This window comes from Esox lucius, chromosome 2 (genome assembly GCF_011004845.1).
Source record: "Esox lucius isolate fEsoLuc1 chromosome 2, fEsoLuc1.pri, whole genome shotgun sequence".
In the NCBI taxonomy this organism is placed as follows: Eukaryota; Metazoa; Chordata; class Actinopteri; order Esociformes; family Esocidae; genus Esox; species Esox lucius.
The window spans coordinates 26774077-26794826 of NC_047570.1; the positions used below are offsets into that span (position 1 = coordinate 26774077).

General features: G+C 41.1%; 1 protein-coding gene across 1 annotated transcript in view; it reads left to right on the top strand.

The window, feature by feature from the left end:
* The first annotated feature begins 1345 nt into the window (after positions 1 to 1345).
* LOC105022641 (protein unc-13 homolog C) overlaps positions 1346 to 20750 on the top strand; it is a 151006-nt gene continuing 131601 nt past the window's right edge. The window contains exon 1 of the mRNA XM_034296733.1: positions 1346 to 1366. The gene's annotated coding sequence lies outside the window, so the exon portion shown is untranslated. The remainder of the gene's footprint in view (positions 1367 to 20750) is intronic.

The window sequence follows — 20750 nt, forward strand, 5'->3', positions numbered from 1 at the left end:
GCAGTGGGTTCCATGTGACGGGAACACACAGATGACAAACTGATTATTATCACAACGTTGTGTTTATGTAATCGTGTGTGTGTGTGTGTGTGTGTGTGTGTGCGTGGGGACCTGGAGGGACTGTGTGTGTCAACACAATTCTATTAGGAAAAGGATGCCTATTATGTAGCCCCCTTTGCCAACCCACGCACACAGGCACCCGCGCACACAACACACACACACACACTGCTCAGTTAGAGGACCACTGTTTACCCACACAGCTCAGGATAGACCTAAGGATTCAGCAATTTCAAAGGCTTGTGTGTGTGTGTGTTCTTTATGTGGAGTCAGTGTGTGTGCTCCTTCCGTCCTAACAGTTTTGTGTCTTCATGTGTAACAGGATCCAGATGTAAGGTGAGGTGGTGACTACACAACTACAGACAAGACAGCATTTTTAGAAAAAGAACACAGGTACTGACACCTGACCCCAGTCCCACAGGGCTGTTGCAATATACTGTACTAGACTGTTGCACTGTGCTTTTACTATCACTTCAGCAACAAGCGTACACAGTTATACTACTGTCAATAATGACTGTAAATCAATGACATATTGCTGAACCTAAAAAACCTAAACACAGCTTTTGCAGGCAGTGTAGTTTTGTCCTTAGTTTGCGCTGATGCTAGCCTAAGCTCAGCTATCTAACATAGCCAACTCACAAGCTGTTGTTCATTCAAGGTTACCGAAATGTTTGTAATGACTGCTGATGTAAGCGCATCTGGTCAAGATCATTGCTGGCCCCTCCCAACCATTGTTTCAAAAATTCACCTCTGGCCGATGAAGGGCAAGCGGCCAGTACAGGTCAGTCATGACCAAAAATCCTGTCACTTCAACAGTTTCTTTCCCCATGCTGTCCCACAGTACAAAGACTAACACCACCATGCAACCCATGAAGGTACCCCAAAACTGTGTGTCTGAATCTGGTGTATGAGTAAGTGTGTGTGCATGCATGTTGTGTATTCTTTCTGTGTTTCTGTTCACATCTGCCTATGTGGACAGAAAGGATCAGCTTCATGCAGCGTCAATACAATTCCAGTAGGAGGGTTCTCAGAATCAGAAAGGCAATATTCAGGATAACTGGAATCCTCCAACTGGGATTTGTGGACAACCTGGGAATTGTATTCAGAATCTCGCAACCCCTAATCTCATGTAATTTTTTTGCCAGCTGATGTCCTGCCACCTCCTGTCCCCAGAGTAGCACGTGCTCTAGGTCTGAAAGAGGTAAGAGGGAGGGGCGGAGTTTGAAGGACGGGAGTAAAAAGAGGGACAGCATATGATAGGATGGGAGGTAAGGCAAGGGAGATGAAGAATACTGTTTGGCCCCTCACTGTGAGTATTAGTTCTGTACTAATAGTTTTTTTTTCTTTGAGTGAAGTTTAGTATATTCTGGCCTCATTGCATGCCCTGGACATTATGCCAAAGTGGCAAAAACCTTTGTTTAGCATTGTGTGTGAATGTGTGTGTATATCTATGGTGCGTTGTTGGGTGTTTGGATTCAGCTGTGTCTTTGCGTTTGTATTGTATGCTGTGTCTGTTGCTGAAGGCTGTACGATAACAGGTATGACACGACAGTTTTTCGTTCAGTTGTTAGACGACTTCACATTGTGTGTGTTTGAGTTTGTGTCCATGCATCATTGCACCTGTGTGTTGGTGTGATGTGTCTTCCATGAAAATTGTTGACTTTAATTTTCTTTGAAAGTAATTATTTTGGGCAAATTAGTGGGAAATGTGTTTGTTTTTTGATAGAATCATTAGAAATTTCATTCTATGAAAATGAGTTTTGTTTTATTTCCATGCATCAATAGGTTTAATTAAAAGACTAATATGTCTTCACACAGCTAATCATAATTTTGTGCTCGCCTTTGTGTCTGTTCTTGTAGAATGAAATACTTTTGGTAGATTAAGTGGTGTTCGAGGCTTTGAGATCTATTAATAGGTTGCATTTGAATTAAACTGTCCTATATGCTACTTGGAATTGTGTGCCTGTAATGTCTGTGTCTGTGTGTGTGTGTGTGTGTGTGTGTGTGTGTGTGTGTGTGTATGTGTGTATACAGTGCTGCCTGAACATATGTGAACCCCTATGCAATTGTAAATAGTTTTTAGTGTTCATCTTTAATCAGAACCAGTCTTTCTTATCTGACATAACATGTTTATATTTAGTTGTTGGTTTAGAGGAAATCATGTGTGCAGTAGAACAAAAAAGAAAAATTGGGGGAAAAAAGGAATTACTGCATGTACAAAAACAAGTGAACCGCAAATTTCATTGGTAAGCTCAAGTAGGTAAGTAGAATCAGGCGGGTAAAAATTTGAGAACCAAATTAACCAATCAAAGCAGGGAACATTATGGAAGGGTTTGTGAAGAACTTTGATAGTCAAGAAACCTGAAGCCTGTACTACGAAGCAATTCCAACATGCACAGGATTTCCTTTTGTTAGCTGGCTTCACTAAGCCTAACAATCACAATCCTTCATAAGCGGTGTTACAATGGTGGTTATCAATTTTGTTAAATGAACCCAGGTTTTCCAAATCTAGCGATGAGCGCATTCACATAAAATGCCGGTTTTTGTACCATATGACCAATCGCAAACATGGAAAAATCAACCAGAGCGGCATATTTCATTCAAGAGGAGCAAACAATAATTTTAGAGAAATATGAAGAATATAAAAATATAATCCAGGCTAAAAGCAACAGTTGCTGCTGCCAAAAGCAGGAAGGAAAGCTGGCAAAAAAATGTGCCACTGTGTAAATGCATAAGTGATAACGCTTATCAGTATCACTGTCCCATCATTAAGGTACAACTAGATCTGACTATAATCACAATTGTGCACTCCATTAAATTATTTGTTGCTTAGATGAATTCTTAGATTATTTCTTAGATTAAATCTTATGAAATTGTAAGACAATGTTTGCCGCATTCTTTCAGTTGCAACCCTGGCAGTGTTATGCGTCTTGGGAGCAGATAAAAAACCAGTGAAAAGGACTCCATGGTGGGGAGAAATATAGTCCAACTGTGACACCTGTGCTGGGTGAATATATCCATGTGTGCAAAAAGGAATTACCTTTAATTGTCCAGCCTGCTGCTTTTTCTGAAGACCATTGGTGTCCATGCAGGCAATATACCAGAATTATCAAACAATTACTATACTTATTTTTCCTTTACCTAAATGGTGATGCTGTGGAATGACTTGCGATTAACAAAATCCCAGAATCTTCTAAGAATGGTGATGCCATTTTCAACCGATAATTGATTGGTCAGTAGGCAGTGCTTTTATATGTGTCGATCAGTTATCTTGAATATAACCTGCTCGGAGCAAGTTAGGGGTGCAGCATAAGTTACCATGGTGATGTAATTCGATAGCAAGTGAACCACACTGACAATCCAGGGTTCAACATGAAGTAAGCTCACTATCCCCAAGTTCTGCTTCGTACTATAGCCCTGTGGTCAATTTGATGTTATCCACACAAGTGAATGCAAAATACACCATTCTGAGAGGAAAAGAGATCTCAGAGGAAATCAGGAGGATGATAGTGAGAACAAATGAGTCTGGGGAAGGATATACAACCGTCTCAAAATGATTTGAGCTGCATCATTACACTGTGAGGAAGATTATTTACATTTACATGACAGCAACTCGACAGCAACCCTTCCAAAATATCCCCAAGAGCCACAAAAAAACATAATAGGACACTGTGCATTCTTTAACAATAAGAAGAACATTGAATCAAAATGACCTTCATTGGAGGGTTGCTAGGAAATAGCCTCTGCCATCAAAAACTAGCCAAACTGCCTGTTTTTATTTTACCAGAGAACACCTGGACAAACCTGAATATTTCTGTAAGTCCATTCTCTGGACAAATGCATCTAAAATTAAAGACAAAAAAACAACAGAAGAAGATTCTCCAAAGTGTGACAGAATCTGTCCAAAATGACCGAAATTTCAGTAGATGGTTTGACCACAAGACATTTGAAGTGATACCGAGGCTCCCCTTTGCTTCTTCCTAAGCCTCTCCAGATTGCTTGGGCAAACTAGTTGAATTGCACTCCCACATTGCTGGAATGACCCCTTGTGCCCTGCATTGATATGTTGCAGGAGTTCACTGACCCAGTCAGTTTCATTAGAATGTACCTCTGACTTAATTCGGACTGAATCTGTCTCCCTGACTCTCTGCTAGATCCTGAGTAGGAACTTTGCGGCTCAGTGCAGATGCAAAGCCTTTCCCTTTGCTAGCCTGAATTGCACGATAGGTTTTGGGTTATGAGGGCTTCCTGACTGCTCATTAACTTTCAGAGGCAAAGATTTGAGTCTACAACAATTACAGCGGCAGCAGGATGTTTGTTTTTCTCTATCCTGCTCTTTTTAGTTCAAGGTGAAACCCAGAGGATGCAATGATACCACATTGCATGACTGGTTCTTCCTCCATTGTGTACTTGGGCTTCTACTAGACAGCCATGCATGGGACAATATGAACGGTTGCAGAGGCTGCTCCCGGCAAGATAAACTTTCTGACATGGTGACTTCATCCTTGTTGGGCATCAAACATGTCTGTACTCTTTAATACAAGAGTATCCTGTGCCATCATAGAATATTTAGTAGGCTAATACTATGCATGTGGTAGTTTAATTTGCATGACTCATTGCCTGTAATTACAGGGCTGGAAGGACGTTGTCAAAGAACGCTAGGCATCTAGATCTGCTACCAAAACTAATCCCAAAAGAAACTTCAACGAAAATATCGCCTCAGAATAGAGTCAATGGAAAAGGGTACCTTAATGGCTACCTATTAAATTATTGTAAACAAGATGTATTTGGAGAAGTGCAGCCCTTCTTAGCAGTGAGAGACAAACAGATTTAAGTGATGGCTGAATACGTTGTGTGGACGGAATTTTGTGTCAGCCCTTCAGTTAGGGCAAGACACAATATTTCTAATAGTTCTAACATACACTAAACAATGAAAAATATTGAATCCAGCCATGGAAGTGCACTGCGCTGCCAGTAGGCATAAGTAGCGTAGAAAACCCTATCGGCATAGCCAACAGAAGTTTTGAAATATCTTCTTGTGCCGAGTAATAATTTGATCAAGTTGTCGTTTAGTGATTATTATTAACATACAAATGTTAACTAGTGTGTCATTAATTAGCATTTATGAAATGTCAATGGAAATATACACATATATATTATTGTTATTATTTATTTATTTTCAGCTAGTTGGTTACAGCGACGTACCATACCATACCATACCATCTTCTTCCGCTTATCCGGGGCCGGGTCGCGGGGGCAGCAGTCTAAGCAGGGATGCCCAGACTTCCCTCTCCCCAGACACTTCCTCCAGCTCTTCCGGGGGGACACCGAGGCGTTCCCAGGCCAGCCGGGAGACATAGTCCCTCCAGCGTGTCCTAGGTCTTCCCCGGGGTCTCCTCCCGGTGGGACGGGACCGGAACACCTTCCCAGGAAGGCGTTCCGGAGGCATCCGAAAAAGATGCCCAAGCCACCTCAGCTGACCCCTCTCGATGTGGAGGAGCAGCGGCTCTACTCTGAGCTCCCGGGTGACCGAGCTTCTCACCCTATCTCTAAGGGATCGCCCGGCCACCCTGCGGAGAAAGCTCATTTCGGCCGCCTGTATCCGGGATCTTGTCCTTTCGGTCATGACCCAAAGCTCATGACCATAGGTGAGAGTAGGAACGTAGATTGACTGGTAAATCGAGAGCTTCGCCTTGCGGCTCAGCTCTGTCTTCACCACGACAGACCAATACATCGACTGCATTACTGCAGAAGCTGCACCGATCCGTCTGTCAATCTCCCGTTCCATCCTTCCCTCACTCGTGAACAAGACCCCTAGATACTTAAACTCCTCCACTTGAGGCAGGCACTCTCCACCAACCTGAAGTGGGCAAGCCACCCTTTTCCGACTGAGGACCATGGCCTCGGATTTGGAGGTACTGATTTTCATCCCCACCGCTTCACACTCGGCTGCAAACCGTCCCAGCGCATGCTGAAGGTTACAGCGACGTGACAAAAAAAAATACGACCCCCTATTATTGGCCGCCGTGCCCTCTTATCCGCCACCATACAATTGTGTTTAATTACGTTACATATTAGGGTTTTAGATTTGTTTGGAAAATATCTCCTGCAACAATCAATTCTGCATCTGATTAAAAAGACTTATGCTGGTTAATATTTATTGGGGTTCAGTCTTGATGTTGTAGGGGGATCCAAGAGCTGTGATGAAAACCCTGGGATTATTTTACTAAGAGAATTGCTCCTTATAATTATTAATATTATCATTATTTGTCTTAATCATTAACAGCAATTAATTCACAACACCCATGGGCAACTAGTTTTATCCCCGATGGGAATTAAATGTTATAGCCACCACTGAACTCTATCCACTTTTTATTTGTGTTTCTTGAGATAAGGTGAGTGAGTGCCTGAGAGACAGAGATGACTCTGTTGCGTGTACTCCACATCAGACCAGTTCAGTCTTTGGTGTAATAATCCTTTATTAAACAGCGCAAAACCCATCACGCTACATTAAATGAATCGGAAACGTATATTCCCTCCAGCGAAAGTGTTCATCAAAGGCAAAACCTCTAAAGTTCCTGTACTTTCACAAATTGCATGCTATGAAGGTTAATGAATTAGTATTAATTTATTACTGGATATGTTGGTTAGAAACATTACTTGAGGGCTTGGGTAATTATGGGATATGATGGATATGATGGAGTCCACATGGAGGTACTCTGGTCAGTGTTAGTTGTTAAGTCACACTAGTGTCAGATAAAGTGTCTTTTTACTAATCAGACTAGCTGCAATTTAACGAAAAATAATAACAACTAATCGCATTCCAATAGTTTATCCCAGGCTATTTACATAACTAGAGTAAAACAGTCAATTGCAACATTAACACAGTAAATCCAAAAATTCTGCCTGCGTTTTTTTTTAATACATTTAAATTTTGCTCCAATATCCATCTCGCTCTCACTTAGTGAATGTTCTGTTTGAAAATGTCACATTTAAATATAGGTAGCCTGAGAATCGATAGCCTGGGTATCTTTGTAAGAACCATTGAAGATGAGTTTGCGTATTAATTGATATTTATACTTCCCATACATAAAATGTAATCGTAGGCAATCAAAAGACTTGTGTGCATCATGGGAATTAATGCAATATGAGACTCAGCACTGATATTTGAATGATATGGAGGAGGCGTCTGACAAGATCTGTTGGGTCATTATGAACTATAGTGGTCATAAAGGAACACAGGGCAAGCTGCCAACACCTTGGCATGAGTTTTTATATCTGCATTTAGAAAAAACAAAGGTGATAACTAGAGCATTTTGGAAGGGTCTTTGTCATTCTTCAACAGCAGTTAAAATAATAGCATTATTATCATTTTTGGAGAATAAACTGTTGTTGAAAGCAGAGGATATCATTAAGTCTAATAACAGTGAAACTAATTGGTCCAAGAATTTACTGTAGAACTTTCTTGAGGTATACCAACTGACCTCGGAGATTTACGTTCATCTGACAGTAGGTCACACCTGAGAAGCATCAATTAAAATGAAAAGTCTAAAATGTGTTACTTAGTACAGTTGGTTCTGTAGTTGTGTTCCAACTGAATCATTTGATTGAGGGAATGTTTGCCAATTGTCTTTTGGTTTCCAGGTAAGTAAATTATTAGGTTGTATAGTATTTAGATATGAATAGCCTATTTGTAACAATTCCAGCCTAATGGGATCGTTCCAGTCCTTGTTTTTGTTTTGGCTTCCTTGCTTGTTAATGTCATGTCCTTATTTGGAGTTCCTGTCCTTGTTAGTTAATTAGTCCATGTTGTTCACCTGTGTTTGCTTTCACCTGTTCTGTGTTGTCCTGTTGGTCCTTGTATTTATTTCTGTCATCTGTTTAGTTCTTTGTCGGTTATTGTTTATTGTCGGGTACTGTTCGTGTGTGCGCTCTTTTGCTGGAATCAAACTTTCCTGTTGTTGGACACCTCCGTTCTGTCTGCGCCTATTTCCTACCCCTGCACAGACATTACAAGATTTTATTGTTTAGAGAATAAAAATCTTCTCTGTGTGTGAGTTAATGCTGCGGGTCTTTTGTCAGTAGCTCTCACTGTGGGGCTTCATGTTTTCAAGGATCTCTGCTTTAATTTCTAATATGTATGTTGTGTATTGTTGTTTTGTTTCAATTATAAATAAATGCAGTGCTTCCACCAATGTTTTTTAATGCTTAATCCATTGAACAAATACGTTCCGTAGTACATTTCTTTTTTCGGTAAGAGATGAGGGCTGTTATAAATAATGAATATTGAATATATACAGTATGTTTACATGTTCACATCTGTCCGTGTATATGTAATTGGATCAGTGGTGGATTTGGCGATGTTGAGGCAGTTCTGGAAGTCCACAGTAGCAGAAGTAACGTTGATGGAACAGGAAGGAAGACGCATCACTCAGATAGACAGGTCTTCATTGGGAAATCCCCTGTATCCTCCTCCGTAGGTGGGTTGGACCATCAGCTGCTGAAAGTGTAGCAGCTACCAGAGTGATGCTTTGACTGCTGTAGGCCAAGCACTCAAAAGGACCGCTACACAGTGGTAGTAGTTCAGGAGAGTCATAGGCAGCAAGCTGCATTCACTCAAAGCATTCAGACCACACTTAGACATCACCCTCAGACATCCACACTCAGAATGTTCTAAATTGAGGAATATAACCCTAAGAGAGAATTTAAATACTTTGACAAGTATTGATTTTATACACGCCACAGTGTGTGAGTGGAACTGAGCATATGGAAATCCCACTGTTAACACATCTGCTCTGGGCACTCCCTTTCTATTGCTCTGCTAAAACCCACACCACTCTCACAGGAAAAACGTGCTGCTTCATAATGCTCCATTAGCAGGGTGATGTAGAAAACTGAAACAATAGGTAGAGGTTAGCGTTAGAGTTAGGTTATGTTGAGAGTGAAGGTTAGGTTTAGGGCATGCATTAGGCATGCATACATTTATTTATGGATCACCTCACAGGTCACACAAGAATAGAAAGATGAATGTGTGTATTTGTAGAGGCAAAACCTTGGCCATGAGGGTGTTGAGCTCTGAGCAGATCCAACAGCCACCATGTGTCCACCACACAAAGCCAAAGCACATTTACACACACACACACACAGTTTACTGTAATGAAAATCCATAATGAACAGTAATGAACAGGAGCCAATATGCCTGGATTAAACAGTTAACAACTGTTTATTGTTATGCTATGGCTACAATCACTGAGGTATGGCTACAAAGAAAATATAACACCTGTTCACTTTCTGACACACAAATGGAATGAAATGACAGAATGCTACCTAGGATTTCAGATTTAGCCTTTACACACACGCGCGTGTGTGCGCACGCACACGTACACACAGACACACAACCACAGGGGTAATTGGTCAGAACCGAAATCCTCCATGCCAAGGTTTTGCCTCCACACACATATACACACATACACACACACATACCGTCATAACACGATTAACACCACTGAAGCCTGACTGCATTTCCAATAGGGTTTTAACAATCCTGCAGCTATGTAGTGTTATTTATTGGATGTATTCCATAGTGCTGTAAGGCTGTGTTTTGACTAAAGGTTTCGTTTAGTGTACACAATGTAAATATAGGACATAAACAATGTTATACAGAAAAGTGTGAAAACCCACTACATGTCAGCAACATAACTTTTGAATTAATACATTTTGTTTTATTTGGTGTCTTTATAGTTTTTTGCATTTCTTGGTTTCTTTTCTTTTTTCAATTTATGCCAATTTTTCTGTATGCTGGAAAATATCATGTTTTTACTTGTGCCCACGCTAGATAAAACATCTAGTATTTTGATACTGAATTTATTGTCTTCTCATTGATATTTCATTTATTGTCTACTTAACAAATAACCTCCAAAACTAATCCTAACCCGGCCAAAAAACCTGCGGGGGCCTATTGTTTCCAGGTTCACTATCTGGTCCCCACATGCACTCATATTGTAGATTGTGGATCACACACACAAACACACGCACCTCAACATACACACACGTGTGTGTGTGTTCTAAGGTCTGAGTGTTCTGGATTTGTCAAGCAGCCGTTAAGAGGGACTGGCACTTCGGGCACTTTATTCATTTCCGCTGTCCAACACTGATAGCCAAGGGAGGGAGGGAGGAAAGGAGGGAGGGAGGTCAGGTTATGACCCGATGTGATGCCATCTGTTGCAGTTTCAACCACCTCTCATGTGTTCCTCTTCCATTTATCACTTTTTGTTCTGCTGTCTCTTGCTTTACACATTAGCTGTCTGCTCACATGAACAATTTTCGTCCAAAAACGCTGATAGCAATGAGTGCATACGTTACAGCATTGGTGGCACTGGCCTCTGCAGGAATCAGACCAATGACCGTGGTGTTGCTAGCGTCATGCTTATACAAGCTGATTCACACATGACCGAGCTGCTACCAAGTCTAACTCCCACAAGGGCTTCTGTATCTTTGTAACTGTAATTACTGTAAAACCCAACAGCTTGGCACGAGTCGTATATCCCCTTAACCAGCATACACACCAGTTCACACTACACACACACACACACACACACACACACATGCCACCAACACAGGGACCCAAGCACACCCGTGCAAGTACACACAAACGCTGCATGCATGTACACTCTTGCGTGCACACATACCCACACACACACACACACACACACACACACTCGTGTCCATTCTCACAGCATATTTAAGATTAATAACACACTCAGAAACTGTAGAATAATTGGACACAGGGGTGCATGTTGTCTCTTTCTCCTCAATGGGTTTGTGGGTGTGTGTGTGTGTGTGTGTGTGAGGAAAAACACCACAGAACACCATTCATCATAGCCATGCTGTTGTGTAATTCTTTTCTTTAACACTACACACAGCTTAATCACACACACTGGAACATACTACCACAGAGAAAGCTTTCTCTGAGTCTCTCTCCTCTGTCCTCTCACTCCTTCCACCCGTCAAGACGTTTCTAATTCACTTCACTTCAGCACGTTGTTTACACCTTTCTTTTTATTTGACTATTCATTGTGAAATTATTTAACTCTTTATAGTTAACGTTATAAAGTGAAAGGTTGTTTTTGAGCAAATGTGATTAGACATGGGATAAACGCCTTTAGTTAAAAAGAAAAGGCCATTGTTTGGGTAATGATTCAAAGTGGTTCAGGGGTTTATGTTTGGGAAAGGCTTCAAACAAAGACATGAGTGCCCAGCATTGTGATTGAACACATAACCCATGAAACCAAAGCTTGTGGGTGAACATCTCATCAACCCCCTAGCCTGCTGTATCTTTTTAATGTTTCCTATTGCCCCTAGCAATAGGCATATTTTGAGGTACTGGGCACCTGGACAAATGTTTAAATCTCTCCAACGCTGATTCTCTTTCCTTTGCATTTTTTTTACTGTCCCTTTTCCTCAACCTCTTCCCTGCTCTCTTTCTCTCATTCCCCACCCTGCATCTCACTCCAGCTTCCCTCCTACCTCCTCCTCTCTTCTCCCTCATTTCTTGTCCCCTCTTCTCCCTGGTCTTTCCATCCTCCCTCTTCCCCTCTGCCCGTCTTCTCCCTCCTCTCGCCACACTCCCTCCTCCTCTTTATCTCTCTCCTCTCTCCAGCCTCCTGCCTTCCCCCTTATCCTTCCTCTCTCAACCCTGCCTCCTCCCCCTTTTCTCTCCACTCTATGCTCTTCCTACCCCCATCTTCTCCCTCCACTCCCAGTCAGCTGATGAGTAAAACAAAAGAAGTTGGAAGGGAGATCGAAGGATAGGTCAGGTGTGAACTATTGGTTTTGAACCTAGGTGATCTGAATCAACATATTGCCTTACTGAGCTAAAGCCTGGAGCAAAGCAGTAGTGTTTTTATGTTGCGTTTACAATGCTGGATATGCTACAGTATGTCTGTGAAACCCAATCTAAAATGTGATGAGTCATTGGCTTGACTTTTGCACACAAGGTAGCAATGTTAGCAGATGACCTATGTAAAAAAAAAGAAATCTCAAATCACACCCTACATAGTGAACTGATTTTAGGTGCAAAATTAGACATAAGCTAAGGGGAACTGGAAAAAACGAAATGTAGGCTACATCTGCTGTTTCATAGACAAGTCTGCCCATTGTAGCTGAGTTAGGCAGGTTCAATGGTGATTTGCTGGGGACAGAACCTTAGTTATGCTTTTCTGCCCCAGCATGCTTTGTGGCAGTTTTATCTCCCAGAATGCATTGTGATGCTCTTATCTTTCTGCTCCAGCCGGCTCAACAGGAAGTTCTGTGCTGACTCTGTGTGTGTGTGAGGGTGTGTGTGTGCGTGGGTGGGTGACATAGCCGCCATTTTATCTTCTGGTTTTAGTCTGTGTGTTTATACTCATGCTAATGAGCTCAGAATTTCGCAGTAAAACACCTGAATGTGTTTCATCAGGTGTGTGTGTGTGTGTGTGTGTGTGTAAGATTGAGTATGATTTACTTTGAGTGCATTTCGCTGTGCACAGCTGTTTCTTTTTTACACCTGATGTATTGTAGCTCTGACAGTAATAGCATTAGTAGGTTCACTAATCATTACATGCATACCCGGCTGGTGTGTGTGTGTCTGTCAGTGCGCACGCCTCTATGCCAGTTAAGAGTAGTGTCATTACAGCACTAATATCTCTTTGCATCATTGTCTCGATTACAGCATTCATGTACACTATCACTGAATGATTAGCTGTTGTTGTGTGTGTCTGTGTGTGTGTGGGCATGTGTGTTGTTAGTCCGAGGTGCAGGCTATCTAACGGTAATAGAAAGTGAACAATAATGTAATCTGACTTGACATTTAAAATAGAGCCTGCGCGCGCGCACACACACACACACACAAACACACAAACACACAAACATTAGGTTTTGCACACACACACACACACACAGCTTACAACATAAACATGCACAGCACACATGGTGTAAGATGTGTAAGATGATCAAGCTTGTGGAAAGTATAGCTTTGTTAACTGAAGGTCAATTCCTTAGATGATAACCTAATATCTGCTATGAAAGGTTGATGTGTTGACTGGGTTTTAATGAAAGCCTAAGCTCTCTAGTATAAAATGTACAGTGTAACAACAGAGATAGTTTGTTGCCATTATTATTTGACGGCTGCACTGAGGTTGTGCATGTGCTGTTATCTGAAATCTAATATTTAATAATGGTTTATCTACATTCATCTTCTTACCTTAGATATTCGCCATTAGAGGATATGGCCAAGCACATGGTGTTAGTTGTGTACATGCAGAGATGGTTGGGCTGGAACACCAAATGTCAGTGAGAGACCTAGAAACATTGCCAGGTCTGGCACACTGTATGTGTGTATGTGTGTATGTGTGTATGTGTGTATGTGTGTATGTGTGTATGTGTGTATGTGTGTATGTGTGTATGTGTGTATGTGTGTATGCTCTGGGCAGATGGCCCCTGAACAGTGCCCCACCGACAGACTGTCCCTGGAGCTGTGCAGGAGAGAGGCTTAGTAGACCTTATATTAGACACACGCTGCTGGGGGGGAGATTGGTTGTCTCCCAGGATTTATCCCTATTGGAGCCTATGGGTCCTGATCAAAAGTAATGAACTGGAAGAGGAATAGGCCATTTGGGCTATAGCCTGGGTGTATGTGTAGGGGTGACAGCTAGCTAGTGTACTGTATCCATCAACACGACATTGCCCTTGTTTGTTTTCCCTGGGTTGTCTTCAGCAGCAGTGACAAGTGTCAAAGGTTTGTGTGAGTGTGTGTGGTGTGATTGAATGATTGGGAGAAAGTCACTTCTGCTGAAATCCTGAAATATCACTAATGTGAATGACTGCACTGTAGGTAGACGATAAGGAGCAGGTGGTGGTCGTTTGCTTGTAGGTCTCATTTATGACACTACTGGCTGTATACTACAAATATATAGAATGTATCTGATTATGGCAATCAAGCCTCTCTCTACTTTGTTACAGTCAGATCAGTGCTCGAAGTGGGGCGGTACTCACCGGTACGCAGTACCGGCACTTCTACATTTTACTCTTAAGCGTACCTGCACCTTTTCTTGCGTACCGCTACTTCTCACATGCAGCCGGTACTCTACCACTGACAGAAAAAGCGTCAGTGTCAGAGAGATTTGTAATGACCTAACGTAATGTTACATAAAGTGCACAACCCAGAGGGCAATACATGACTTACTAAAGATCTTGACGAATCACGTAAAGGCAAGCAGTCGGTTCACCCTATCAGGAGCTGTCTGATGGATGCGGCTTCCGCCTGAGCGTAAACATATATTTCACTGGTGAAATCCAAAACTTAGAAACTTAGAAAAAGTGTGTCGAATTTGAAATTGTAAGTCATGTTAGCCTGGCTTCAGAAAGGCAATAAAAGAACGCGTTTGCCAGAGCTAGACGCTGTAAAAATCTCAAATGTAATGATATGCAAATGAAAGAGAGTACCGGCACCTTTTTTCCCCCACTTCAAGCACTGAGTCAGATTAACTCATAAACACAATTTCTATGTCTATGCGTGTTATTTTGCACATTAAAAATTATAAATGGAACATTTAAATAGTTGATATCATGTTTTATGAAATGAAAAGTTATTTGGCTCACATTTTGTGTACAAATTAGTTTGCATCCCTGTTAGAGAGCATATAGCTTTATCTTTTGCCAAGATGATCTATTTACCTGATGTGGAAACCAGGTGTGGAAAATCAGGAAGCTGATTAAACAGCATGATCATTACACAGGTGCACATTGTGCTGAGGGCAATAAAAGGCCACTGTACATTCCGCACAATGCCACAGTTGTTTTGTGGAAGCATGCAATGTGTATGCTGACTGTAAGAATGTCCACCAAAAACAGACACAGGATCCTTTTCTGTATATTCAGTGTTAAAGTTAGTCTGTGTGTGTCTGCATGTATGTGTCTGGTTGTTTGTACCTGCTAGTCTGATTATAGACCATTTTCTGTTTTTGTCATCATTATCATGTGAAGGCAACATGCACACAAGAGCAGTTTTTATGTATTCATTCATTCTCGATAAATTGTGAATGAGATGAAGAAAATAAGGGAGATCATACTATAACCATCCTACATTCCTTTAATGGAACACTCCCCATTTTATCATATGTGGGTGAAAGTGCCTGATAATACTGCTCTGAGCATCTATGTTGCTAATATTAAGTCGAGTCACAGGGAATTACTTTTGATCTCGAGTCCACGCCCTGTATGACAACAATACTAAATACCATGTCATTACTACCTTCCATGGTTATTTCATTGAGCAGGTCTAAATATACCACCCATGCAGAGAAGTTGTATTCAGGAAACTCAATTTTCAGACAGTACTATATTTTCTATTCACGTATTCGTGTCATGCAGCCATTAGTTTTGTCACAAGACAGAAAGTCCTTTCAATACCTCCTGGTCTTGGAATTCCCTCCAAAACCCAACCTTAAACACTAAGAATTGGTGTCCTTAGATGAGCTTAAGAGGGAAAATCGATGAACACATTTTCTAAAACAGATGCTCTTAGTTGTCAATGTCTACATGCTTTGACAAATGTCTCCTATTTTACTTAACATATAGCAAATACAAAACACACATGCCTGCCAGCTGACATACCCCCTGTTTGTTTGCTTTATTATTTCCATTGTCACCAGCGTCTTCTGAGATGTCGATCATTATTAATCCCACCCCCCAATCTGACAGGAGGCGTTGTGCCTCTTGCCAGGCCGTCAATGTAAATCAGAATTTGTTCTTGATTGTCCAAATGTCATACTATCTCTTTTAAAGTGCATCTCGGTACAAATAGTGTGGAGGAGTGGCAGCGATAAAATAAAAACAGGGAACATAATGCTTGCAGCCATTGCAGGTCTCTGGGGTTGGTTTGGCATTTCTGGAATCACAAACTTGCGTTAGCACTGCAGCTTTTTTATTTAAGTTACATTTTTCAAAAACCTCCCTTCCAGTCATGTATCTTTTGCTATATTTAATAATATAGTGTCTGTCAGGTTTAGCACCTCGGACCGATCCACACATCTTTAGGCGTAGCAGCAAAGGAATGGGATAAGAAACCAACATTTCCAACAAAGTCCCCTGTTAGCCAAACAATTATAATTTAGTGCAAAAGCCTCCCAATCTAGACTATTCCACTGTAGTAAAAATGGACCAGCCACATGATATTTGCCCAAACTGCCCTGTGGCTGTTCCGTTTCTGAGACTGAAGAAGTGAAAGGCCAAGACCTTTCCCCATGTTGCCACCCCTGTTCTGCCGCAGTCCAGACCAAACGCTTACCCTGATCAGGTCACATTGCAAATTTAGCCTTGGGTACAAGTGTTAATGTTAACCGGGTATGCCAGTGGTCAAGTTAGCCTGGTGTGCATGTATTAAAGCTAGCCTGGGGGGGCAGTGTTATAGTTAGTCTTGTTTGTGCTTGCTTGCAAGTGTGTGTATGTGTGTGAGTGTATTACTATACTTGTGAGAACGAGAAGTCTTCATTAGGATGATCTCCCATGGCAATGTGAGAAGCCAGTCTTCAATCGAAAAAGTTATTTTAGGATTTGGGTTATACATAGCTTTAAAGTTTAAATTAGGGTTATGGCTATGGGTTAATAGTTTGGTTTAGGTTTATAGTTAGTATCATGGTTTTGATTTTCATGTTAAGGTTATGATTAGGGTTACTTTCATGGTAAGAAAAAATCAGATTTTTAATTAGCACAAAAAAGTCCTCACAAATGTAGTGAAACAAGCATGTTTGAGTGGGGAAAGAACATTGTGCCCTCACAGCGGTACAAGCTTCTCCCAGTGGTTTATTTTCCCCAAACGAAACAAACAACATTTTGCCTTCACCCTCAGATCCTGCATTTACACTCATTGGCTATAGAAAAGGGTAAGCCTAATCTAGAATAGAATTGAAAACATGATAATGGATACAGTGAAGTACTGCGACATCCCTGCTATTCTGACCTCCCTTTTGTTCCTCTGTTTTCATTTAGTGTTGGTGGGTGGAGCTGGGAGGGTCATCAGTGGGTATTGAGCCCACCGTAGCTGCTGTGAAACTGCAGTAGCATACTCTGTACGGTCTGATCACAGGATTGGTTTTCTATCAAAGTTCAGAGCTTTTAGTTCCTGGATCCACAAGGACTCTCTCCAGAGGTGTCTCCCAGTCTCATCCTTTACATGGACGTTCTACTTATTCCATACCAATGTATCTCAATGCTGACACATTATGGCCCACTTCAGAGAAGTGGGTCGCAACTGGCCTCTGTAAGTCTTTGGTCCTAATATCACTGCCGTGTCCTCTTCATATACTTAAGGGCCTTGTAGTCATCCCCAGATACACCAGGTCGTGGGGACTTGACATGTACACGACGTGTTGACTTACAAGCAATAATCCTGTATTGTGCGCAACCACTGCCCCTGAAGTGCGGTGTATCTCACCAGAGTACATTTCACAGTACCTCGTCATATGTGAGTTTGTGTGGATGACAAGTTGAGCTTCGCCACCCATGTAGAAAAACCTGACGGATACTCGTAGTATTAGATTATTTCAGCAGAAAAGAAATCTCACGAAGAAAACCCTGGAATGAATATTTTAACCGCACTGGGTCTTTAAGGGCTTATGGCTGAGAGTTATGCCTGATGTCGATGGCTGTAGTGTGGCAGGGCTGTGAGGGTTTCATCTGCAATGCAGTAGCAGCAGGAGAACTCAGGACTGAGGGTCAGCACTGGCTGTGATGCATCCCTTCCACATTCCTCCTCTGTCTCCTCCTATAGCCCCGTCTTGACCCTAGAGACAGACTTCGCTCCCCTCCCGGCGTCTCTTTTCTCCCTTATTCTCCCCGCTTTCTCCCTCTCCCCTCTAAACCTCTCCCATTTCCATGTCTGCCAAGTCCTCTCCCTCCCTACACTACCTCTCTCCTTAATTTCCCTCGCCTTCTCTCTCTATCTTCTCCCTCTCCCCTTATCCAGCTCCTCAACTCCCCTGAGCTCTCCTCCCTGTATCACCCCTTTTCCCATATCTCCCTAGGACTGGAGTAGTAATGTCTATTCCCTCTCCCAGGTGCTAATATGCAAAGTACGAGATAATGTTGTTTTCCTGCTTGGGTGTAATACAACCACGGCCAGTGCACGTTTCTGTTCATATTTTTCCCAGAAATACATTTAGAGGTACATATAAGCTACAAGTGCTTTATTATATACTGAATACTCAATTACAATGGCAGATTCTAGCTAGTGACAGTGTCTTATAGTAAAATATTATCAAACAAATTATAGTTTAGTGGTAATCTTACTTTCATTGGTAGCTAGGTATGGTGTTTAGTATTGCAGGGGTAGTAACTGGCATCATCGTCTTCTAAAAGCCAGTCTGGGTTCAATGTGGCTTTGGCTGAAATTCAAATCCATAAATCTTATTGGCTATATGTCCATTTAGATTGAATGGACTGGGTTTCTGTTGGATTTTATGTGTGTTTATTTATTTATTTTAGTTTCCTTGGATCCTCAGCTGACACCATCCGGAACGCTAGTCTCCCAGGGTTTGGACACTTCAAGAAAAAATCAGTATATAGGCAAAAGAAAACATTAGAATTTGCCTACCTTACATTACAAAACCAGTACATAGACATTACAGACATAAAATATTAGGGACCAAAATAATAAACTTCAGAAACCCTATTTGTGTGTGGAGAGCATGTTCATTAGGTGGAAAGGAATGCCTTCATACTGCATATAGACCCCTTCAAAAATGTCTGTTCGTTTTTCAATTGAATTGTTGACATTATAGGTCACATTAAAGGGGGAATAAGTTCTGACATGATTTATCTTTGTCTCATTCTTTAACATCACAATAACCTGGCATTTTAACAGAGGTGTGTAGACATTTTATCAACACTGTATATTACTATGCATTTTTCTGTTTTAGGCCTGGGACTGAAACAAGACCACTGCTTGTTGTTAAGACGTGGGAACTTTGTATTATCTGCAGTTTAGCGGTAGATTATTTAACCTGCTTCTAATGGGACAATGTCAAGCCGGCTTGATACCAGATGGTGGAAACAACATTGGAAAAAACCTGACAAGTTGTTGCTACAGGACGGTTACCCACGATAGAGACGAGGAAGCCGTCGAAAATGTTCCAGGTGAAACACTACCAACTGTTTCTGTAGTGTTACAATGTACAACTACATCTGTAAGTAGTACTCAAGTACTTATTTACCAAGTACTCTTTTATTCTTACTTGAGCATTTCTATTTATGATCGTAGCTTTTATGTTTTACATCAGGAACTGTACTCTCACTTTCAGTACTCCACCCACATCTGCCACTATGCCCAAGAGAGCAAAGATCTTGCCCTGTAATTCTTTGACAACGCCAACACTTCTACTGTCACAACCCAAGTCCTTATTCGTTCTCTGTTATTTGTGTTCCAATAATTGTTGTCAGTTTACCTCCAGGTTGATGCCGATGTTGAATGATGAAATGGCAGTGAAAGACTGCATACAGACCGCAGAAAGTATACACCTACCTAGAATGACTGAGTTTCTACAAACTACCGCCCCACTCCACACATAACCAATGGAGCTACTTCATTTGAGTTACTGTGTTAAAAAACAAAGTGCCCCCACATTTGTCATCTAAAAACAATCAGACAGGTAAAAGACACTGTAGAGTAAAACCAGTTGAAAGCAAGTACACTGTTAAAAGAATGAGGTACAAGGAGCCCCAGATTCAAAGTGAATGACTCAATGGGCAAAAACCAAGCAGGTGTGTTTTGGCTCATCAAAGTTCACACAGCCATTGTCAAATTGTAAAAGAATAGCCCTAAAAGCTTCCTTGTAGATATAGGTGGAAATAAAATAGAATTATGTTTGAAATGTATTAAAAATCTACTGAACAGTTTTTTACAATATGAGTTTCATATGCAATTGAAATGTGTTATTGCCTAGTGTTGAATATGGTTACAATTAATACTGTATGTTATTATTTAAATGTGTGTTACTTATACAGGTTGTTTCAAGTAAACGCTTGTGTGCATGTATAGTGTGCCTTGAAAATGTATTCAGAGGCCTGGCCAATTCTCTCATAATACTAAAAACATTTGACATAAAAGGGTTATTCTGTTTGATATTTCATTCTAAAACCCTCAAACTCAACATCAACTATTGTAATACCACATTCAACATTTTTGTAATATTTGTAATAAAAATATAAATGGAAATATGTTTTTTGTATAAGTATTCTGCCCCCAGTCATTAATATTTGGTACAGACATATTTCACGGCAATAACAGCTTTAATTCTTTTGGGGTTATTATGTACCAGCTTTGTAATGTCAGGACAATGTCGGGACAATGTTAGGGCAATTTTGGCAGACACCTTTCTCTATATGCATGCTGAAAGACAGTAGTTAACTTGTTCTCTGAAGAATTGTATTTGGTAAAAAATTATTTTATTTTCAACCTTTCTAAAGATGTTCCAATTCAAGTTATTTTTCATTATTAGCTTTTATGAAATGGTTCACTGCTTAATGTTTTCATTGAACAGCGTGTGTACTGGCATGATTGCACATGGGTGCATTTTGTGCACATGCTGAAGGATTCCTCAGTATTAAAACAAGATGCTCTGCCATCTTTGACATTTCACAGGCCCTGCTGTTACTGGCAA